Source organism: Leucoraja erinacea, chromosome 21 (genome assembly GCF_028641065.1).
Source record: "Leucoraja erinacea ecotype New England chromosome 21, Leri_hhj_1, whole genome shotgun sequence".
Classification (NCBI taxonomy): domain Eukaryota; kingdom Metazoa; phylum Chordata; class Chondrichthyes; order Rajiformes; family Rajidae; genus Leucoraja; species Leucoraja erinaceus.
In genome coordinates this window covers 23147783-23172975 of record NC_073397.1, presented here as the reverse complement: position 1 = coordinate 23172975, position 25193 = coordinate 23147783, and the positions used below count along the sequence as shown (strand labels likewise).

The 25193-nt window shown below is 40.4% G+C and overlaps 1 long non-coding RNA gene across 1 annotated transcript; it reads right to left on the bottom strand.

Moving 5' to 3' along the window:
* Positions 1-6130: 6130 nt before the first annotated feature.
* Positions 6131-24934, bottom strand: LOC129707412 (uncharacterized). The gene is made up of 3 exons (XR_008725178.1): positions 24633-24934; positions 21936-21987; positions 6131-6784 (listed from the first exon to the last, which is right to left on the bottom strand). It is a non-coding gene; the product is annotated as an uncharacterized LOC129707412 (long non-coding RNA).
* Between the last annotated feature and the right edge of the window lie 259 nt (positions 24935-25193).

Below are 25193 nucleotides of genomic sequence, written 5' to 3'. Positions count from 1 at the left end.
GTGTACAGATAAAGGATATAGAGCACAGCATTTAGTGCAAGATAATATGTGGGGAGTTTGTTTCTTTTTGGAAGAAACATTTGAGGTGGCCAAGCTGGTCCTGGGATAAGCTTTCAATCACCTATGCAAATCATGGTCAAAACTGCCCAAATCCTCTTCCATAACATCAGTAGCGGTTGTCCCTGCTTCAGGCCATCTGCTCCTGAAACATTCTTCCAAGTCTTTTTTTATGCCTAGATTTGATCTGGCGTGTTCCTATTTTCTATCAACATGAATTTAAACTATGCTTAAACTCTGCTGATTGTTGCCACATTGTCATCCGTTGAGTTGCTGATCTTCTTTAGCTACTCGCCTGAAAGTATCTTGAGGTTCAAATAGTAATCCTTGTTTTCAAACCCTTCCATATTTCTATATTTCCTTCCATCACATCATATGGAAACTGGGAGGATATTTAGCCCAAAGATTGTATGCCAGCTCTGAGCAATCCTATCTGTTGCCTTCGCCCACTCAGCGACATACAGCATGGATACAAGCTGCCTTGGGTCTCAAATTTGGATCCTACACAACTGAAGCTCCCTGAACATCTTTGCCATGCTGCCTTCCTTGAAAAGGTCCTTAAATCCAATTTCTTTCACCAAGCTTGGTGCCAAACATTTTTTGATAATGCTTTTATTAAATAAATGCCTTTTGATGGATGCCAATTGTTACACTTGTTAATCTCCCCATGTGTTGCTAGCCTTTGTGCCAAAGTGAAGTTGTTCAAAATGTAGTTACTTCATAAAGACAACTTCACGTTGGGAAACATAATGATAATTATGTGGTCAACAAAGTATTCTATCTACTGCATCATTGTGAAACAAAAGCAATGCAACCCACTTTTCTGGGCACAGCTCAACTAAGAATTGACAGCATTCATCTTATTGCCTTGCAGACATATGGGATTCTTCTATCTGGCAAAAGAAAATCATGTTCAATTTTATGTTGATGCTGTGGGGTCCTTGACAAACAGATGTTAACTTGTTTTCTTCATCAAAACATATGTTACTTGTGCCACACACTGGGAGATGCATGCTGGACTAATCTTTGTATCCCCTGCAGGAAGCAAGTCAGTTAACGCAGCCGTAAAATTTCAGTGCAATATTTAACATTGAATCCACCTGGGTCGTTGGCTATAGGTTTCGTGTCCTTGATGACAACGTAACGATTTCCAGGTAGGTCAACACCACTGAGTTAAGTATATTTTCTCACTGTCATTACAGGCTCGGTTATTGTTGTACTGACACATTTCACCATGTTAACCTTCAGCCTCTGTGCCTCCATGTGATCCACATCACCTCTGCTCCGACACCCTCACTCACCAAAATATCATTCTGACCATTGTATCAAGCCCAAACTACACTGGCCATAATTTTTTGGGAGTGTTTGCAGCCTTGAGCTGGCTAATTCTGTTGTGATGACATATGTCTGTAATAGAGTGAAGATGTAGAGAGCACTTGCCGTCTGTTTCTTTTCTCAGCAGTCTGGATGTCTGGTGGTGATGTTCTAATGGGTGTGTACAAGCCGTTCAACACATGTTGTTTGAAGACAGCTGAAGAATATTCTGCTGCTATCAATTGTCACTGTGCCCATTTTTTATATTAATGGGCAATTGGTAGAGACACAGTTGACACTGAAAAACCCAGGGCAAACAGAGGTTCTAATGATGGTGGATGTGCTCCCAGTGTGAATGTGCAAGTTTCTGGTTGATGGTGATCTTCTCAATATAGTGCTTAGCAAAGTGTGCAGTCTTTGGTTACTCAAGGGTGAAATGACTGATTCCAGCTTATGCTTAGCTTTTTATTTGCACGATAATTGTGCAAGTGGAAGAGAGAGATCTATGTTTTGTTTGGAATGGCTGGAATGGATGGTAGTCCATCAGCCATGCTGGTGTAGCGTAGATTAACATCTAGATGAAGAGTGAGTCATGCTTCCACCCAACAGGTCCAACACAGTCAAAGTTTAGATTGTGGTCAAGCAAGGCTATGTCCGTTCTCCAACCCTCTGTTCTATTTTCTTTGCTGCAAAATTGCTCTTCACCTCATACAAGCTTTGCGTTGGTTTGGAGCTAATTGACAATATGAATGGGAGAACTTTGGGACATCTTTGCCTCCTTCCCTCCAGAACCAAGGTCACTTCAACCTTTAAAGAACAGATGAGGTTTGTCAATAGCCAAGTCCCAAGTGTTGATTCATTCTGACGCATATGACTGAGTTTTCCTTATACTAAACATCGATGAAACAAAGGCCCACTACTTATTTGCCCTGTCAACATCACTCAGACAATAAAGGTTCACACAGGGAAAACATGGATGATTTTCCACATCTTCGCCGTGGGATAAGATTTCAACCACATCTGCCTGGCATAGCCAAAACCAGTCACCACCTCCTCCTACATGCCAGCACAAGATTTGTGACCTGTAGAAGAAATGAATGTCCAAAGATCAAGACTTCATGTTTGCAAGAAAGCAGAGATTCTGCCTTTGTGAATGCTTCAGAGACATGGGCTAACTTATGCAGGCATATCAAAACACTGGCTGGATAACCAAACCAATATACTAGGTCTCTCCCCAGAGCATGGAGGTTTTATTAGACGTACTAGCTCCAATGTACAGGAAATATCATCAACATACTGATACTGAATTCCCAAACCATGGTCTCTAATCAATGTCCCGTCAAGATCGAATAAAACATTTGCTTATAAAATTGAGCCTCCATGAAAAATTCTAACATCCTCAATTATGTCCTGAACTAATTGTCTCACCACCATGTGGAAATGGCAGATGAAACACAGAACCACCCACATAACCCCTTCACTCTGCCACCCCGACTCCTTCACTATTTATATTAGAGCTTGCCAAACCCACATCATCTATCGCAGAATCCACAGAAGTGGAGTGCAAACTCTGAACACTTGCACTCGGTCCACCAAGTTCTGCTGGATCTCTTGCTTTCTAACCCTTTTAACTCTCCTTCCCATTCCCATAATGACCTTTCTGCCCTGGGTCTCCTCCATTGCCAAAGTGAGGTCAAACTGGAGGAACCGCTTGGGTAGCTTACAATCTAATAGTATGAACATTAAATTCTCCAATTTTAGGTAACTAACCGACAAACAACCCTCCTCCCCCCTTCTTTTCCCCCCATCTCTTCCCCGTGCCCCACCTGGATTTTCACCCATTTCGCCCCTTCCCCGTCTCCCATTCCATCTATATTTCTTCCTCTGACCTTACAATTCGCCCCTCTTCCATCATTATCTCACACCTTTTGTCTTTTCATCCATGGCCTTTGTCCAACCAATCAACCCCCATCACCTGTATCCACTTGTCACTTGCCAGTCTGTGTCCTGACCCACTTCCCTTCTAGCATCTCCCCCACTCCCCCACCTCCCCCCCACACACCACCACGACGATCTATCTGAAGAAGGGAAATACCGAAAATGTCACCTATTCTCAGCCTGACCTGCTGAGTTACTCCAGGACTTTGTGTCCACAAATAGATGGCTACTTTGGTTTCTGAGGTAGTCCTAATCACTCTTCAATTCCCATTTTTCCCTTAAAATATTTCTGAGGTTTCTTTGTGCTCTCCTTAATATTACCTGCAATTATATTGACTCCTTTTTGCTTTACTTATTTTGTTCTTAAGCATTCTCTAGGATAATGCTTAAGAACAATATAAATATAATCTCATATAGATGTCACCAAAAGAATTTGACCATTTCAAAATCCAGCGGCGACAAAAAAAGTGTTGCGACACTTGAAAAAAACACCACGCGTCGTAAGTCATCACGCTGCGTCACCGGCGCGTCGTACGTATTCACGCCATGTCACCGCTGCGTCATACCTTATGCACGCATTTTTCAGTGACCTGATACACCCGTCAATGATGCCGGCAGTCGACAAAAAATTCGCCAAGCTGGACAGGCCCTTATAGTAAAAAAAATTGGGAATTTGGATTGAGAGATGAAGAGCATTAGCGGTTTTAAGAATTTGGATCAGAAGAGAGATGACAGGCGCATTGGAGACTTCAGGATTCAGGAGACTTTGGGCATATTAACACTTTACATCAGGAAATCTTGGTGCATTAGGGAATTCCTGGATTAGAAGCAGATTGGGCAGCATTGGGGACTTTCAGTGTTTAGATCTTGGGGTTGGGACTAGACTGGTATGCTTAGGTTGTTGTTCTTGCTGTTTCTTGCAGCTGGTATAAAAGTAATTGGGAAGAGTTAGATATCTTTCAAGAGTTGTTAGTTTTGTGTTGGTGGGAGAGCAGGGGGTAAGGACCATTGTGAATGTTAAACTAATTTACCTTGTGGATTGAGTGGGGTCAAACTCTGCTGTTCCACCTAACACCTAAACAGTGCGATAAAGGCAGGTACAATGGGCCAGATCACATTTACCTTTTACTCACAGTTCCAAAATGCAATTCACTTCATCATTACCTTTCATGCTGATGCATTGCAACATGAAAATCGTACAGTGGTCATATACTCACATTGTGTTTTATATGTTGTGGTAATTGGATTGAGTCACATAAAATCACCGCACTACAAAATCCATTTCCTCGGCACTGCTGCTTTAAGAATTTAGACATAAAACTCATACTCTCATTTTATCTGTTTGAGAATTGATTCAGAAGTGCAATGCCAGCAAACAATAACTGCACAGCCAGACTTCATAGTTTTTATTTAAATGATTCTTTTGAATTGAATGTTATTGTTTGCCTGCGTGAGATTTTGACTAGATCAACAGGAGCAAAAACAAAACTTGAATGAGGTGCATCAAAAATCCAAAGAGAGAAATATATGAGATACAAATATTCCTTCAAGTGCAAAATGTGCTATTTCTCACTCAATCCTTTTCTGAGAGAATAACAGTAGACGGCACGGCGGTGCGGCGGGAGATGGGCCTGTCCCACCTAGGCGATTTTTTAGGCAACTGCCGCGACTGTCAAGTTGCCAGCAGTTGCCTGAAAAATCGGCAACTGGATCGGCGACTGTCAGAGTGGAACACACACACACATCGCTTCCTTCACCAGCCCGTTATGCTGCGGGGGGCAGGGCAAGCGGGGGGAGCGCTGTCTGAGTGAAATTCACACGGTGCAAAGCCAAGTTGATACAGACACACACCGCGTGACTGTGAAAGCAAAGCACAATGTACGGTAAGCCCTTTAAAAGAGGGGGGAGAGGGGGAGAAGGGGGGGAGACAAGTTTTAAGAAGCCATGTACACGGCGGTGAAGCTTGGCGGACATTAACATTACCAGTCAGTTATCCTTGGTAATGAAAACCACCGCTTACGATTTTTTTCCCAATGAACCAATGAAATTCACCGGTCAGCACTGGCTACAGCCTATGAGAACCTCCTGGCAACCCACTAGGACCTCCTGGCGACCCATCTACGGTACGAGAATTCTCGCTATTCTCCATGGCGGTTTCATTCTGGTCACCGCTAATTTTTCAACATGTTGAAAAATTTGCGGCGACCATAATGCGCCGGCGATTAGTTCCCAAAATGCGGGAACTCCTCACGACCATGAAGGTGACTACCCGGCAACCACCCACGAACATGTGGCGACCGCATAGTCTCCTGCAGCCGCCTAAAAGGTCACATGAGTGGGACAGGCCCATTCCGGCATCAGGGACACTGATTCGATCCTAACTTTTGGTGCTGTCTGTATGGAGTTTGTACGTTCTTCCCATGACGGTGTGGGTTTTCCCCGGGTGCTCTGGTTTCCTCCCTCAGTCCAGAGTTGTACAGATTTGTAGGTTAATTGGTTTCTGTAAATTTCAAATTGTCCCAAGTGTGCAGGGTAGTGCTAATGTACGAGGTGATTGCTGGTCGGTGCAGACTCAGTGGGCCAAAGGACCTGTTTCCATGCTGTATCTCTAAACTAAACTAAACTAAACTAAACTAAACTAAACTAAACTAAACTAAACTAAACTAAACTAAACTAAACTAAACTAAACTAAACTAAACTAAACTAATCAGTGTAGCCCAACTGGTGTTATGTACAGTTCCAGCATGACCTCCATGATCTTATTCTATATACCTTGTTGACAAAAGGAAACAAAGCTGTATGATTTTTATCAGCTTTATTGAGCTGTCCTGCAATTTGAAAGACCTGGCAACATAAACTGCAAGCTCCCTCTGTTTCTCCATGGCTTTCAGTGTCCTCCAATTTATTGTACATTCTCTTGCTTTGTGAAGAGGGTGCTGAGGAGATTCACCAGGATGTGACAGCATTTCACTTGTGAGAAGAGACTGGATACGCTGGAATTGTTATCCTTGGTGGGGACCTGATTGAGGTATATAACATTAGGCAGGGTAGATAGTGGGTAATGTTTCCACATAACATAAGTGTCAAAATAGAGAGGATGTGGGATTAGCTTAAAGATGAAGCATTGAGAGAGGATATGAGGTAGAATTCTTTTCAACTTTAGACTGATTGGTATCTGGAGAGGGTGGTGGAAGTGGGTACTTGTATGACATTTAAGACATATTTAGGTGTGCACATGAATGACCAATGATGAAGGCTGGTCTGTTGGTAAATGAGTTTAGGGTAGACGGGCGATTGATAGTTGATTTAGACAAGATGGGGCAAAGCTCTGTGGCCCTACGACGCAGTCAGACAAGATCACAATTTTGTTGAGGACATCACATATTAGAGATCAGGCACAATTGCAGGAAGACCATCAAATAGGCTTGTTTGCCTTAGGCAGAGATGGAAGATGGCAGTGGATAAATCACCAAACCTGCAGAGCAAGAACACCACATTTCAATAATTTGATGTTGGAGAATCACAACCAGTTAAGATAACTTCATGAAGGATGGTCCATCCATTTGTTTCCAGGGTTTTGTGCCAAAGTCATGCACATAAAAGCCATATTAGATTCCCCTTTTTGTTTTTTTATCATAAGAATAAGTATGAAATGTAGATGCCATATGTAATATTGGTCCAGAGACTATCATTGTTCCTTTAATTTTGTCAATGAAATAGGATTGATTTGGGCAACAATTTTAATTGCAAGATCAAAGTTATTTAGGAACAGAAAGTTCAGAAGTAGGCTATTGGGAAGAAAGGAAACGTAAGGATGCCTGCTGGTTCTGTAAGTGGTTTCATGAATCAAATACCTCGACTGATAATTTCCAGTAACTTAGTGAGTGTATTAGGAGATACTGAGATAGTAATTGCAAGCTGGAAGATAGGGGTATTAGACTTGGAATATTTTGAAGATGTGATGGCCCTTATGAATGGAATAGTACAGTTTTGATTGGGAGACATTTTTAGGAATTATGCATTAAACAGTGACTGGGCATCAAATTACCTTGATTGCAAGGGAATACTATTCACTGTTGGTGAAGTGGTATCTTTTCATGAGTATACATTTTGGTTCGTCCTCTCAGACTGATATAATAGGATTAGTATCACTTGGTGACAAATTTGCTGGGAGAGTTCATGAAATCAGATATTGTCTGCATGTAATTTAAATGAGAGTGTTAGAACTCATTCCATATATTTTTTTTGTTTTGCTCTACAAAATGCAGGCAATGTTTTCAGTTGTTTAATCAAGCGGTGAAACTTTCTCCAGGAAAGAATTAAATTCACGGTACCTTTTCTTATGCACATTATCTCTCTTGCATTTTGTAAGTGGATCGAGCTCTTACATACATATACACAGGCATGTTTGATATCATATTGCTCAACTCAGTCAGCCAGTGCTTCTCGCTGGTCTCTGTCAGCACAGAATAGACCTAACAGCAATACCCCTTTGCTAATGTTCCATGGCAAATTGCCTCAAAATGAAAAAAGGAGAGGAGAATGAGATGGAAGAAGCAAATGTTAATGTAATATTTGTCTTCCCATCTCAATACCATTACACATTTACAAATAGTTTGTTCTTAGTCACGGTCATATTGTTTTGGGATGAGTAATGCTTTTCACTGTGGCTATTACAATGTAATAATATTCTCTATTTTCTTTTTTTTTTTAAATCACATTTGTAAGACCTTTTCGTGTTTGCCCTGTGGTAGCGTGGCAGAGCTGCACCTCAAGTCCAAGTACCGCCATTTACATTTTATTGCCGTGAATCTTATTAAAATTACACTCAATGCTCAGTCATAAATAATTAAGCACAAAGCAAACTCATCTATCACTGGCATTACCCATCATTCCTCAAGCAAAGCTTCCTCACAAACAACTTTACTGCCTCTGCGTTAACCAATGTTGAGGGAGTCCAGAACCAGGGGCCACTGTCTAAGAATAAAGGTGAGGCCATTTAAAATTGAGGTGAGAAACAACCTTTTCACCCAGAGAGTTGTGAATTTGTGGAATTCTCTGCCACAGAAGGCAATAGAGGACAATTCACTTGTATATTGGTGGATGTATGGATGCATTTAAAAGAAAGTTATATAGAGCTCCAGGGGCTCGCGGAATCAAGGGATATGGGGAGAAGGCAGGCACGGGTTACTGATTGTCGAAGATCAGTCATGATCACAATGAATGGCGGTGCTGGCTTGAAGGGTCAAATGGCCTCTTCCTGCACCTATTTTCTATGTTTCTATGTTTAACCCTTTGCCCGTTGAGAGAATAAAACAGCAGATGCTGGAATTGAGAAAGATAAATGATCATTTCTGGTGTGATCTTACATCAAGGCAAGGCAAGGCAAGGCAAGGCAAGTTTATTTGTATAGCACTTTTCAACAACAAGGTAATTCAAAGTGCTTTACATAAAACATTAAAAGCATTGGAAAGAAACACATATAAAATGACATTTAGATGTAAAACGATTATTAGATTATTCAGATAAAATAATTACAAAATTAAAAGCAATCAAATAAAATATTTAAAATAGAATGAAACCAGGAATAGAAGTTACAGTGCAGTATAGGTAATTAATAAAGTGTATTGTTTACTGAAAGGCAGTGGCAAACAGAAAAGTCTTCAGTTTAGATTGAAAAGAGCTGAGAGTTGCAGCAGACCTGCAGTTTTCTGGGAGTTTGTTCCAGATATGTGGTGCATAAAAACTAAATGCTGCCTCTCCATGTTTAGTTCTGACTCTGGGGACACAGAGCAGACCTGTCCCAGACGATCTGAGAGGTCTGGGTGGTTCGTAGCTAAGCAGAAGATCAGAAATGTATTTTGGCCCTAAACCATTCAGTGCTTTGTAAACCAACAGTAGTATTTTGAAATCAATTCTTTGACAGACAGGAAGCCAGTGTAAAGACCTCAGAACTGGAGTAATGTGATCTACTTTTTTGGTCTTAGTGAGGACTCAAGCAGCAGCATTCTGAATTAACTGCAGCTGTCTGATCGACTTTTTAGGGAGACCTGTAAAGACACTGTTACAGTAGTCGAGCCTGCTGAAGATAAATGCATGGACAAGTTTTTCCAAATCCTGCTGAGACATAAGTCCTTTAATCCTTGATATATTCTTTAGGTGATAGTAGGCTGACTTTGTGACTGTTTTTATGTGGCTGTTGAAGTTCAGGTCTGAGTCAATGACTACTCCTAAGTTTCTGGCTTGGTTTGTTGTTTTTAGCATTACCATTTGAAGCTGGGTGCTAACTTTTAATCGTTCTTCCTTGGCTCCAAAAACAATTATTTCAGTTTTTTCTTTGTTTAATTGGAGAAAATTCTGGTTCATCCAATCAGAATAATAGGCTATCTTAAAACACTAACCTGTAATTTCCTTTCAAATACAGACTGACTTCCTTAGTATTTCCAACATCTTATACTTTTTGCAAAAATATTTATTTTGATTACTGTATACAAGTATACCATCTCACATTATATCTAGAATTAAACATTTGATATTTAATGCGGTATTTATCTGGGATATATCATAGAATGTCAAGAATGTTCTCAGCTACAGAAAGCTCCTTTTTAGGAAGATGGGTAATTCTCCCATCTCTCTATCACGTCTACAGAATATATCTTGTAATAGTTGATTAGAACTGAGTCCACTGAGAAATGATGGCTTTGAAATTGGTTTGAAATTTTTTTTAAGAGGTGGAGGTTTTATGAATGTAGATTTGAAATCACTTTTCCACCCAGTATCATTGTTATGTGTGTGGTTAGGAAAAATACACATGGACCATAGGCAAGATAGAGCTATCTCTGTTTTATTTCAGTCAAGTTCCTTCATCAATAATCTCAGGTCACACTCACATTTGTTACATTTTCCTGCCTGCCACATCTCCCTCCATCAAGACCTTACAGAGAATATTACATTTCTGTATTGTGTCCAAAGATGCATCAGGAAGTAAGAGTCGCAGCTGGAAGCACTTTCATGTAGAGGTTACTGAGACAACTGAGAGAGGGTACAAATATACGCAGATCTTGAGTCTAATTCCAGAAATACAATCCATTAAGCCCCAGTCTCAATCTTCCTATATTAATATAGAGTTATAGCAATTTTTATTTAAAATTAAGTGTCGTTGTTGGGTCATTATAAGTACGGAAAATTATTTGCAGACTGCTGTTCATTACACGAAAATATGCTTCTACAGTTTATGAAGTTGCAGAAAATAAATCAATGTAATATTTTCATAACAATGCAAAAAGTGCCTCTGCTGAAATCCCACTGACAAGCAGTGTTCATGCAGGTCCCTCAGTACATGTTAAAAGGCTAGTCAATGAAGTCTCCGTACATTGCCTGTTTTGTTATGCATGTACCCATATTTGTGCAAAGGGACATATTAGCAATGCTGTAAACAGCCAGACAACATTTACCCGTGAGAAAGTCATCTCCAAGGAAAAGCAAACCAGCAGAAACTATATCAGCTTAATGATCATTCTCCAAAGATTACATTTGACTGAGCATAAAATCATTTTAATTTAGGCCCTCCAGGCTTTGTTAGAAAGGATGATGCAATTTCTATTGCTCATTATGATGATTCACTGTGTCCCTGATGGTCTTTAAATTGTGAATATCTAATATAGTAGCTGCTTCTTTGCTCCTGTATGTAAATTATATGGTAGGAGCATTGCTTATATTTATGTTATGCACTGCAGTGTGAATTCACTTCCGAGAGCACTCGTTCTGGAGGACTATTTATTTACACCGTTGCTGGTGTGGAGGGAAAGGTAGATTCAGTGTTGCAACTGCGGCAGTCCCCATCTAAACTAGGACATTTCTTAGCCGTCAATCAAAATGGAAGGAAAGAGGTGAAATGACATTGCTGCAAACCAACCTCACAGATGAAAAATAAACTTGCCTAAAAAAAATACCTTACCCTTTTTTGATTCGTTTTTAGACAATATGTTGCTTTTGAACATCCCATTTCCAGGTTTATGCCATGCACACAAAATCACATTTATACATTCTCTAATTATTCTTGTGTCTCAGTGGGTTACGGAGGTACTGGTGTAATACTAAAGCATATGGATGAGAAAGTGCCCCAGCATGATTTCCAGTCTGTTGCCTGATGATTATTGAGTTGGTTGCTCTCAAGCAAGATAGTTGCTGTAGCTGTCATCCCCCATTCCCCTAGGACAGTGATATATGGCCAATAGAAGTTTACCTTATGGAAAGAAGCCATTTGTCCCATTCATAAAAATGAATAAAACAAAACCTCCTGCGTCTTTCACTTTCCACAGCTCTATGACTCCCTCTGTTTTATATTCTTAACCAATTTCTTTAAAAACACAGCAAAGTGACAACATTCATTAGCAGGTTCTGAATGGAAATTGAAATGGACATTTGAAATGGAACATTTCAAAGAGTACGGGGGAGAGACAGAAGAGTGAAACCAATGGTGAAATCCATTCATGCTGTGCTGAATACTTCTCTGCATCTTGCCAGCCAGCAATACTGCAACTAATGGGGAGGCAATTTAGGACATAGATGTCGAGAAAGTCCTTCACATGATGAGTGGTGAATCTTTGAATTCTCTAGATCTGTGGCTCTGGAGACTTGGCCACTCTCTAAACCCAGACTGCTCAATTTCTAGATATTGAGGGATCAAGGCATGGTGCCAGAAAATGATACTGATGAAGAGGGCAGTGCAGTTCCACAGTGGTAAAGTTGTTGCCTTACAACGCCAGAGACCAGGGTTCGATCCTGACTATGGGTGCTGCCTGTACGGAGTTTGTACTTTCTCCTCATGACTGTGTGGGCTTTTTTTCCGGGTGCTCCGATTTCATCCAATGTGGAAAATGACATTCCAAAAACGAACAGGTTTTTCAGGTTAATTGGCTTCGGTAAAGATTGTAAATTGTCCCTAGTGTGTAGGATAGTGCTACTCTACGGGGATCTCTGCTCTGATTGGACTCGGTTGGCTGAAGAGCCTGTTTCGTGCTGTGCCTCTAAACTAAACTAAACTAAAAGATAGTATATGCTCTTGATGAACGGGGGACCTGATGGAATGCTCCTACTTCTAATTCTTATGCTTTTATCTCAGAAATGAAATTCAGGAGTAAGCCTGGAACCCGCAATATTCCAACAGAATGCTGTCAACGGGGGACAAGCTACAGATTAATTAACTTTAATTAATCACACAAAATCTGTTATTTTACCATTAATTAATGGTAAAATAACAGATTTTGTGTTTTTTTCACTTTGTTCCAGTTGTGTAATTTAAGAAACATTTGAAGACTGAAATATTTAGCCTCAAAGAAGGCACTGTAAATTAAACACTGATAAATAGATCATCCATCACAGTTCGCCAAGAAGGATTCTGCAGTTCTTTAGTTTTCTAATGGAATTTGAATTAGTGCCATTGTTCTTGGTTTAAATAACTGCAATCAGGCTTATGCCCTTACCATTGTAGACGAACAGCTCTAATCAATTGAGCTAAACATCCCTTAAATGATTATACAATTGAACAGCACAGAAATGAGCCCCTTCGGCCTATATCATTTATGTCGACAGTGATGACTACCTATCTACTCCCATTTACCTGCATCAGCCACTTATCCTTCTACCCATCAATGATCCAATGATAACCAGCAAGTCACTGCAAAGGCTTCTGCGTCAGCCCCCTGAATGCCTCTAGTATCCCTCCAGAATCTATTCTTCTTCCCCTCTTATTTTTTTTATCTTCCTGCTGCTCCATGGAAGCAACAACTGATATGGTTCTGATGAGACGTTAACTCTGCTATCTTTCCATCGATGCTGCCTGACATGCTGAGTGTTTCCAACATTTTCATTTTCTGGTTTACATTTCCTGCAGTGTTTTTTTTGGTTTCAAGTTAAACACAATGTCATTTTCCACATGTCCACTGATGATACTCATGCTTACCTCTTTTAATCACACCACACTACATTATCATGGATGTGAAGTAATTTTGCCCAACCAAACATTGGAAAGACTGTAAACACCGACTGATCTCAACACAAACTCAGCCTCTTGGCCTCTGAAATTTTATCTGTCCCTGGTATAAGTCTTGCAGCCTTGATATCAATGTCGTAGAGCTGTCCACTCAGCTGTGCCAACATGTTGAACGCCATGTGCCCATCTCAACTAATCTCACTTGGTCTGTAGGTTTCTCAGCTTTATTGATTCAAGTACTTGCCCAGATACTGTTTAAATGTTATGAGAGAATCTGCCCTCACCACCCCTCAGGCAGTGCGTTCCATTCTCATGTCCTTGGGATTTATACGTCTCTTTTATGGGGAAATCTTTCTCACCCTGTCTATGCCGCTTGAACACTTAAACCTGAGTTGAATTTGAGCCATCGTCTCTCTGGTGTGGGTGAGTCTGTTTATTTCTATCTGCTTAACCTTGCCCAATTCAGCTCCCATCTCAGTTCATCTGCTGATGCAATCCTGATCCATACATTTATCCCCTCTGGCCATGACTGTTTCAATGGCTCTACAGCTATCTCTTTTCTCTGCAAATCTGATGTAATTCCAGATCTTCTATTCATGTCCTCACCTGCACTATCATCTTCATGACCTGAAATGCTCCCACTTAAATAACAACTAAAATTCTCAACCCTGTTTTTTCAAATCTCACCTGATAAAATGCTGCCAACGGGCAAGTTAAACGTTTAAATAAAAATGATAAATAAAATATTTTAGAATTTCTTTCAGTGTGTAAATTATATGATCAAAGAATCTATTGAAGGGCAAAATATTTAACTTCATGAAAGGCATTGCAAATTATATATTCATGAGGGGTTCTCACATTCTGGTTCAGTTGCTTAGAAGGATCCTACTGTGTACCAGTTTTCTAATGGAATCTGAAACACTGACTATTACTAAAGAGGTGCAGAAGGACTTGGGAGTGCTGGTATTGGTAGTAAGGAAAACAAATGCAATATTAGCATTCATTTCAAAACACAATATAAAAGCTTAGGCTACATAAGGCACTGGTCATACCGCATTTGGAGTATTGTGGCAGATTTGGGCCCTATATTTGCAAATGTAGGATTGGAATTAGATCAGCTCTGCCATGATCTTAAATGGTGGGGAAAGTTGAGGGGACAAGAGACTTCTCCAGCACCAAATTCAAATGTTTCCTTGTCCATATGTAGTCTTCCTATTAACTACAAATTGCAAAGTAACAAACGTCTGAAGAAGGGTCTCGCCCCAAAACGTTGTCTATTTCCTTTGCCCCATAGATGCTGCCACACCCGCTGAGTTTCTCCAGGATTTTTGTCTACCTTCAATAGAACCCGATCATCCTATATTTGAAGTAAGGATGTAGGAGGTTAGTCATTGCATCAGGAATATTGTTGTGACAGTTATTATTGGTGGACCATTGGAATCAAATACATTTGACCCACAATGTCCATTGTCTGTTGTGGCAGCTGTTGTGGTTCTTTATCCTTGAAGTTACAGAAGCTTAAAGCTTTCAGATTCACTGTTATTGTGAGCTGCAAGGCTACAAGTGTTTAGTGCTGATTCAATTCAACAGTGCCCTTTGTGATTAAGTCAATGGGATCCTATTCAGCTTGGATTATGACTGGAAATCCCAAGATGTTTAAACGCACCTGTGACGATATAGTAGGAAGTGAACCATAGCAGATTCATTTTCACTTTAATTTACCTCAGATCTAAAAGTAATATTAATATGCTGGGAGCTTCCATTTCAGTGGCAATTTCATTTTGGCTTGTCTGTTTTCTTTTAAAATATTGATATTGTATTTGAGATGCTTAAATTAACTGTCAATTATAGACTCTTTGGTGCCCGATAGTGATTACTTGGAAGCTACGTTATTTCAATTTACATTGTGCGGCCAATGTAGTACAGCATTTCTCAGGCTGCATGACATGGCTTTATTCTTTGGAGCGCAGAAGGTTAAGGGGGGACTTGATAGAGGTCTTTAAAATGATGAGAGGGATAGACAGAGTTGACGTGGATAAGCTTTTCCTACTGAGAGTAGGGAAGATTCAAACAAGGGGACATGACTTGAGAATTAAGAGACAGATGTTTAGTGGTAACATGAGGGGGAACTTCTTTACTCAGAGAGTGGTGGCTGTGTGGAATGAGCTTCCAGTGAAGGTGGTGGAGGCAAGTTTGTTTTTATCATTTAAAAATAAATTGGATAGTTATATGGACGGGAAAGGAATGGAGGGTTATGGTCTGAGCGCAGGTATATGGGACTAGGGGAGAATACGTGTTCGGCGCGGACTAGAAGGGTCGAGATGGCCTGTTTCTGTGCTGTAATTGTTATATGGTTATATGGTTATATTAGTGTTTCATGTCTTCTACTGCACATAGGTTATCTTGCCAGTTGTATTTAGCATCGTACCTGCTTGTTTGGGAGTTGTGCTGTTCTCAACTCTATCTCTACCCCCCCACCTCTCTTCAAAATAATAAGCAGAAAGAATAAGGAATAAAAAGAAAAAACAAATATCATCAAAGACTCACAGCATCCTGGCCATGGTCTCATCTCGCTGATACCATCGGGAGCCTGAGAACTTTGACTTTCAGGTTCAAGAATAGCTTCTTCCCAGCACCCATCAGGTTTTTGAACCAAACTGCACAACCTTAACCACAACTCTACCTCAGCAACGATTTACTGTGGACTTTTATTTGGTTGCACTTGGTACTTTGAGAACAGGGGAGAGAAAAGACTTTGCCTTCCATCACAGTGGGATCACTGTGATGGATGTTTGTGTGAATTAAATTGTGTGTATGTCTGTAGGAAATTGTCTTTGTTTGTATGGCTGTGGAAACGGAATTTTGTTTGAGCCTCACTGAGGCATGGAAACAGGTCCTTTGGCCCATTAGAACAAGGAAAACCAACAGGCTCCCATGTTGCAGGAACTTCATTTTACTCTCCCCACACCCTCCTCAGGTTCTACCACCGATTTACACATTAGGAGTAATTTACAGTTGTCAATTAACGTCCACCTGCATGTCTTTGAGGTCTGAAAGAAAACCAGGGCACTCAAAATAAATCCATGAAGACTGTGCAAACCACACAGACAGCATCTTCATACCAACTCATCCATGCCGTCTAAAATACCCCATCTAGGCTCGTCTGATTTGCATGCTTTAGGCCCATATCCCTCTAAATCTATTTTCCTTTCCAATCATGAAGCTGTCCAAATGATTTTTGAATGGTTAAATGAAACAGGGCCTTTAGCCTATTCATGCTGACCATTGTTCAACTGTTCACACTAGTTCAATGTTATCCCACTTTCTTATCCACTCCCTGCACATTAAGGATAATTTTACAGAGGCCAATTAACCTATGAATCTGTACGTCCTTGGGATGTGGGAGGAAACCCATGCAGTCATAGGTGAGAACGTGTAAACTTCACACATTCAGCTACCATGATCAGGTCACCATGTGGAGGCAGCAGCTCTACTAGGTGCATCACTAATGCAAGACTGCACTACAATCTTGCTTCATTCTGCTGTTTTGCACACGTTGTTGTATTTATTGTTGTATGTATCATTATATTGTTTACTCGGTGAGCGTCATGTGAACAAGTAACTTCATTTCACGCTTGTGTCTTTTGCACATAAATCTGATTCCAAATTCAAATCTCTGGACTTGCAAGGCAGTGGCTCCACTAGATGTGCCACTGTGCTGCCTCCAAGTTGGATGAAAGATTTAATGAAAGACTCTCAACCTGAAACATTCATTCTGTTTCTCTCTCCATGTGTGCTGAGTACTTCCAGCAGATCAGGCAGCTGGACATATAACTAATATAAATAATAAACCTTTCATTCTTATTTTATTGAAGTTACATGAACAGTCGATAGATTCTAATCATACTCAGTTCAGTGAACCAAAGCTCAAACACTTTGACAAGTGCCCTGTCAAGCTGCCAGGTGAGGCAGTTGAGGCTGGGACTATCCCACCGTTTAAGAAACAGTTAGACAGGTACATGGATACGACAAGTTTGGACCAAGAGCAGGCAGGTGGGACTAGCGTAGCTGGGACATTGTTGGTTGGTGTGGGCAAGTTGGGCCGAATGGCCTGTTTCCACATTGTATCACTCTATGACTCTATGACTTTGGTTTAGTGGGAATCATGCAGGTTTAGTGGAAATCTCCTTTCCCTCTTTTAGCCTCCTCCATGTGAACTCTCCTCATTATCCCACAGAAACAGTCCGGACAGGCTGCTCACATGCTGAAGCATTCTTCAGCACAAGCTATAAATTAATAACACTCAGCAACAACAAGACCATTCAAACTTCAACCAAGTATAAGAACATTGCAAGAACACACGCAATGTAACCGGCAGCCAAAAAAAATAATCCAGCAATTAACTTTTAAGTGGTTCATGATCTTTTTAAATGGTGCCCTTCATTTCTTTTTTATGGTGCATTCAACCGTGCAAGTTTAATAAATGTGCTGTTTGCTGTGTTGAGTTCTAACATACCAACATTGCCTTCATATGTATTTCACGCCTAATATATTTACATACTATTATTTTCTCTCGAAATCTTTCTGTCTGGTTTGTCCTTATCAGTCTTGTCTTAAACTATATCTTCATCCACAAAATGCTGGGGGTCAAAGAAGACTGATGTCTGAACAACAGAAAATAGGTGGAAGCAGCCCCTCAATATGACCATGACTGATCCACCCCAGGTCTCACTGAAGTTATAATCTTGAACAAGTGGTTGTTTTGTGTACTTTTGACTGAAAGTGTGCTTGTGCCTCCTTAACTGATTTTTTTAAAGTATAGGCAAAAAATATGTGGCAAATACTTCTTAGCAATAATTTTTTAAATCAACTTAAAAAAATAAAAAATCAGAAATGCCCACACCACTGGAGAGTAGTTTTACATTTGGAGAAGAAACAAATGTTATAATAAATTATGGAAGACGTTATGTCAGCCCAGGTGCTGAGTACTCCAATAACAATTAGTGTCATTTGGAAACATAAAATAAGATGAATTATTTACAAGCTTTACACTGATCTGTTCTTGGGCCTCAGAAATATACTGTAAAACTTGCGCTATTGTAATAAATAGGGTGAGTCTTCAGGGCATTTTGGAATTGTCAGGTAACATTAACAGCAAACACAAGCACCGATGTTTAAAAGGGAGTGAATTGGTATTTGCGTAAACATCACTCAATGTTGTACAGGCACAATATTTCCACCGAGAACACGCAAGCAATGCTCCAAATCCTTCATGCAGATTAATTCACAGTCTATTGTGACTAATTAACATAGCTTGGGCTGACCTACACGAACTAAGCAATACTTTTGTTTCAGTAAACTTTAAATGAAGAATAGTTATGGATACAGCTGAGCGTCTTGTGATGCAATGCAGTGAACATGAAATGGTGCTAGTTGCCTCTGTGTTTCTCATAACTTCATAACTGATAGCAGAATGAGGCCATTTGGCCCATCGAGGCTTCTCCACCATTCAAACATGATTGATCTATCTTTTCCTCTCAACCCCATTCTCCTGCCTTCTCCCCATAACCTCTGACACCTGTACTAATCAAGAATCTATCAATTTCTGCCTTAAATATATTTATTGACGGCCTGCACATCCTTCTGTGGCAATGAATCCCAGATACACCACCCTCAGACTAAAGAGATTCCTCTTTATATGCTTCCTAAAGATATTTCCTTTTAATTTGAGGCTATGGCATCTGATCCTAGACTCTTTTGTGTGTTTTGTTTCAGGATTTTTGTTTCAATTTCATTCCCATAAAATTCTATCATGGTCATTTTAAATATATTGCTTTATGTTTTACTTCCTTCTTTGTGTGTCTTTCTGCTTGTCTATTTCATCATCCATCTGCATTTTATTTTTCTCTCCATTCATCTGATTTTCATGCCTGATATATTTACATAGCATTCTTTATCTATCATTAACTCTGGTTTGTCTACATCAATCTTGTTTTGCTCTATTTCTTCCAGTCGATAGAAATGCTTTGGGGAGAAGAAGATTGATGTCTGAAGAGGAAAGGTTGGTTAGCATAAGAACTCAGAAAATAGGAGCAAGCTTGTCGCTCCATTCAATAGGATCGTGGCTGATCTGCCCCAGGCCTCATCTCCTCTTCTGTGCTAGTTCCTCGTATATCTCAATTCCCTGATGGTGCAACAAAAATAAAATCCACTTTCTTTTTAAATACTTCTAAAAATCTAGAAGACACTATCTTTTGGGGTAGAACATTTTAGAGATTTACCATTCTGCAAGAAGAAATTCGCATGGACCTCAGTTTTAAATGACTGATCAATTATTATGTAACTAAGTTTTCTTGTTCGAGACTCTTGCACTAATTGAAACATCTCAACATCTGCCATGCCATGCCCCCTGAGAATGTTTCAATATGATCGTTAACTTCCAAAGAATATAGGTAGCTGGGAACAATTGGCAAAATTAAGACATTCAGGTACATTGCAATCTGGATCATTTTTGCACGCAAGGCCATGGTAAAGGACAGCTGCATTTCAAGATACCAGAGTTATTCTTTCTTGTTCAGGAAAAGAACAGCAGAACACAGTCTTTGGCACTGTTTGATAAAGCTGCGGGTATACATCAAAAATAACATAGGTTGACAAAACAAGCAGCGTTCATCAGGGATAATCTCTCACATTGCTGCAGTGTAAAACTCAATTCATGGCTGACCTGAAGTGACATTTCTCACTGTCAGTGCTATGCTTTGCATTATTCTTAAGCAGTCTCCATTTCCTTCCATCCAATATTCAAATAGTTAAATTATGACAACCTCTGGCATTTATTTGAAAGCAATTGTAGTTGTTACCCTGCTCTATTAAAATGCATTATTCAGCTAATTTTATAATTTTAGAAATAGTTTGCTCACATTTATAAATGTGATTTTCACAGTTTATTGATCTAATGAGGTTAAAGCTTTATATGAGTTAGGAGATTTCAGACTGCATCAGACAAGAGCAGGGTAAATCCTTGGTCCCCACCATGTGACTTTTCTTAAACTGATTCGAAGAACAGATCTAATTTTCTCCTTCATCTCAGGAAACTATTTTTACTTATTGCTGTTTATTTTAAATGCATTTATTCACAACACATTTTTTCTATTCTATTAAACTGTTAAATATATGAGCTCTGGAATTGTACTTCAGACTTTGCTTGTAAACCCAGCCGATGGAATAATAATCTTTTGCTAATCCCCATGGAATTGATAGGGATTAATAGTATCTAAACCGATTAATGAAAGAGCATTAGAACTAAGGAAGAAATAGCCCTTGTCAGATCATGTGCTAGAGAGGACAGAAAATCAAATTATATCATTAACATAAAAGATTCAAAATGGAAAGTGTCAGTGATGTGATTTATTAGTCAGTACCATTGTTACCATTTTGGAGGAATCTGTCATTTGATCTTTGAAAGCATAATAAGATGGAAAAATGGTTTTAAAAATTAGAAATGAAATGAGCTTTAAATTGATTAGATCCTTTGTGTTGCATGCATTACGAAAGATGACTCGTATATTACCGCTGGCCTAATTGAACTGGGATTTAAGTGGGAATCGTTCAATATTGACACAGAATACACTGAAATTGAGGAATATTTTGGAACAAAAATAAATCATAGACTTTAACACCGATTATGAAGAGATGGTAAAAACAGTCACAACAGGTAAAGAAGCCTCGATATTTGATTGCTCACAAGCAGGAACATTAAACTGAAATTGTGGTTAACTCATGCTTATTCATGGTGGTGCAGTTCCGAATGTGAAATTTGGTTGCCATCCCTATTGCACATGTTTAGTTTTGTTAAAGTGTCGAACACTGCTTTAAATGCCCTGCTGCACAAATTCTGACAGTATCAACTGTGATTCAGTGCCAAGTAACATTTGTGCTCCAGCCCTTTAGCAGATTTTCCCCAAAGCCACAACACTGCTGAAAGTATTATCCCACTTTGTTGTATCGGATGACTGAATGTTACAAAGAAGGGATCGAGCCTTCATTTCTTTCAAGAAGGAATCTCAACCCGAAATGTTGCCCATTCCTTCTCTCCATAGATGCTGTCTCACCTGCTCAGTTAATCCAGCATTTTGTGTCTACCTTCTTTCACATGGACCTCCTCGTCTTTGTGGTGAAGAGGGCAGCAGGGAGCATATCCGCTGTGCCAGTGGCATCCAGATCAGAATGGAAGACTAGGTGGAACTGAGTCTACCTGTGAGGTATATTCACTTCAAACTTTATCAGTGCCATGCCTCAACAAATTCCATTACTTTACAAGACTAGCCTTGACAGTACATCCAGAGGTTATCTCTTTGGTGCAGTTCCAAAATAAACAGAGGATTTGCATATGCACCTTAGGAGTGAAGAAGGCCACTCAGGCTCTGAGCTTGCGTCAACATTCAACAAGATTACAGCTGATCAAATGATCCATCTGCTTTAAAAAAAAATGCACGACTCCCAGAGGAGTAACCAAGGCACCGTATGAGAAATAGCATTGGATGCAATGCAGGAAGATATCCAGCTTCCAATGGGGATCCTTAATAAAGAAATCTCACTGCCTGAACCTCAAGAAAGCCCAGAGTGCTCTAACCTGTTCAGCATGATGACTTCTGCTCAAGGATGTGAGGAGGGAGGTCTTTGTCCTGCAACAGAGTGTTGAAAACATCCTAATACAGAGTATAGCAAATTATGAGCTGTAATGCAGGTCAGTTGCCATCTTCTGGGATGATTCAGGGGTTTGTAAGTATGATATGACATTAATCTTGTCATCAATGGGAGTAGAGTTAAAGTTCCATCTGAAGAGAGTCACAGAACTTTCACCATTGTCTTAAAGCAATCTAGCATTTACATGCATTACTCTTTATTAATCTGGAGATATCTGCATGGTGCCTGGTTGTTCCTGGGCAGTGCTCCTCAAACCGTGTCCCAGGCGATATCCTGCAGCATGTTCATAAGAGAGCCAGTTAAATTAATTTTGAAGTGAATGTATGTGAAGCTCTTTGGGTATGGCTGCAAGTCATGGCTCCCAATGGCAAACAGGTTGGGAAGCGCTGTCTTCAATAGCCCCTGTAAACGTGAGCCCTTCATCATCTCCCCATTTTATGTAGTACACCCGGTGTTACAGCATTGGAAGAAACCATGGCTGAGGAGGCAGCACGTGGTAGAATGGCAGCACATCTATCTGTGATAAATAGTGACATCCTCTTGAATCACAGGCACCTCCCAGGTGAATGTGAATCAACGTGTGAGAAGACCTTTATGTTGCAGACACACAATGCACAGAACTCTGACAACGTGCTTTCTTGTTAATGAGCCAGTTTTGGCTGGCAAGGTTCAAAATGAGAACTACACTAGGAGGAATGGCCCACATACCTAACATCTGACCTGAAGAAGGGTCCCAACCTGAAACATCAACTCTCCACGTTCTCCAGTGATGCTACCTGACTTGCTGAGCTACTCCAGCACTTTGTGTCTTTTCTTGTAAAGCAGCATCTGCAGTTCTTTGTTTCTACATCTGACCCGAACTGACCTCCTTTGCGACCAGAATCACCAGGCTCTGCTCCAAATAATGTGATTTCATGATTTGCTCATGAAAATATATAAATATTGTCGCATAGTGTTTAAACACACAACGATATGTACTCTAGTTCTTCTGGGAACTTTCTTAATAAGTTTGATGAAGTACTTCTTGCATACCATTAGTTTCCTTGCCAGTATTATTCCGACAGTCCTCTCGGTTCCATTGGAAATTGCATGATCTTGGACTGCACACAGGTATGACCTACAGCCAATGCTATTCGATAGGAAATGAAAGCTTTTATGCAAATGGATTTTATGAATTTGCTTTGATTTATAAACTATCCACAAGTAGAACATTAAAAAAAATTATGAATGCAGGGATGATGTTTTATGATTGCTTAGTGCTCTAATAGCAAATTAATAGGTTCCTGAAAATAGCAGTGAGAGGAATTTCTGATGAAGATATTAATTATTTATCAACGGGTATGACATGCCCATGAATTTCAAGGCAATACATTTCCTTCTGAATAAAATTAGAATAATCCAGTGATTTCTGATATTACCAGGTTAGGAACATAATGAAATAGTCAGCAAATGAAGTGCAATTGGAGGATGGCCCTGCCGAGGCAGCGTGAGGTGTAAATGGAGTCAACGGAAGGGAGGTTGGTTTGTGTGACGTTTTCATCTGTGTCCACAATTCTCTGTAATTTCTTGGTGTTCCCAAACCATGCTGTGATGCATCTTGATAGAATGCTTTCTGCGGCACATCTGTAGACTTGGTGAGAGTTGTTGGGGACATGCCTAACTTCCAAAATCTTCTAATGAAGTATAGGCGTTAGTGTGCTTTCTTGGCCATTACTTTGATATGAACAACTCGCTGTGGGATAACTGAATTTTCCATGGCATCCTGGCTCATTCTAACACATGCATAGACCTCAACATCAAACTTACAAATGAGTCTCAAGGTACACAAGTTAGTCATCTGGCTAATGCCAATGCCATATTCAGAAAGGCAAGATTGGCACGGGGAGAGCATGGGAAGCTAAGAATAATGGGTGTTTGTTGAATGAAGGAACTCCAGATGCTAGTTTACAAAGAGAAAACACATAATGCTGGAGTAACTTATACCCCTGTCCCACTTAGGAAACCAGAACGGAAACCTCTGGAGACCTTGCGCCCCACGGTCAGTTTCCGTGAGGTTCCCGGAGGTTTTGGTCACTCTCCCTAATGGTGGAAAGTGGTTTCCGCGTAGTCGAGGTTTCTTCTATGTTCCTGCGATTATTTAAAAAAAAAACAAAACCGGCCATGACTAAAAATAGGTTGCTGTTTGGTCGAAGCCAGTGGCGTGGGGTCGCTATTTACTTACAGGCAGTCGAAGGCAATCTCCTTCGCTGACCGACCATTTTGATGAGCTCATTGGAGTTTTCAGCAAAGATCCTTTCAGGACCTAGAAGATCCGCGGGAAGGTAAAATGCCCGCTAACTTTATTAAACTTCTTAAAACTATCTCCACTGCTTCTCCCCCACCGTTTCTCTCCCCTTCTCTCCCCTTCTCCCCCCTTCTCTCCACTTCTTCCCCCTTCTCTCTCCCCTTCTCTGTCCTTCTCTCCTCTTCTCCCCCCTTCTCTGTCCTTCTCTCTTTTTCCCCCCTTCTCTCCCCTTCTCTCTACTTCTTCCCCCTTCTCTCTCCCCTTCTCTGTCCTTCTCTCCCCTTCTTTCCCCTTCTTTCCCCTTCTCTCCCTCCCTCCCGCACGCTCTATAGGACTTACCGTGCTCTGTGGCAGCCGTTTACCTTCCTCTTCATCGCGCAGACAACGCTCCTCCACTGTCCCTGGCCCCCACCTTCGCAATGTGTTTGTGTGTGTGTGGTCGGTAACAAAGATCCTGTAGGATCTTTGGTCAGTAGATCAATCAATAAAGGGCTATAGGTGTATCGCGAGTTTATGTACAGGGACATATCTATCCATGCACTGTATACTTGTATTTATACTTATGCATTTTAAACATGTATGTCATGTTTTACACTTTGGCAATATAACAATGTTTTTATCATGCCAATAAAGTTTTTAAATTGAAAAATTGAAATTGAATTGAATTGAGATGCAGCTCACGCTTCGGTCGAGGCTTTCCAGGCAAGTGACCAAAACCTCTGGTGACTCATGGAAACCTTGGGTGGGGCGCAAGGTCACCAGAGGTTTCCGTTCAGGTTTTCTAAGTGGGACAGGGGCATTACTCAGCAGTTCAGGCAGCAACCCTGGAGAACATGGAATGGTGATGTTTCGTGTCGGGACCCTTCTCAGACTGATTGCAGGGGTGGGGAGAAAGAAAGC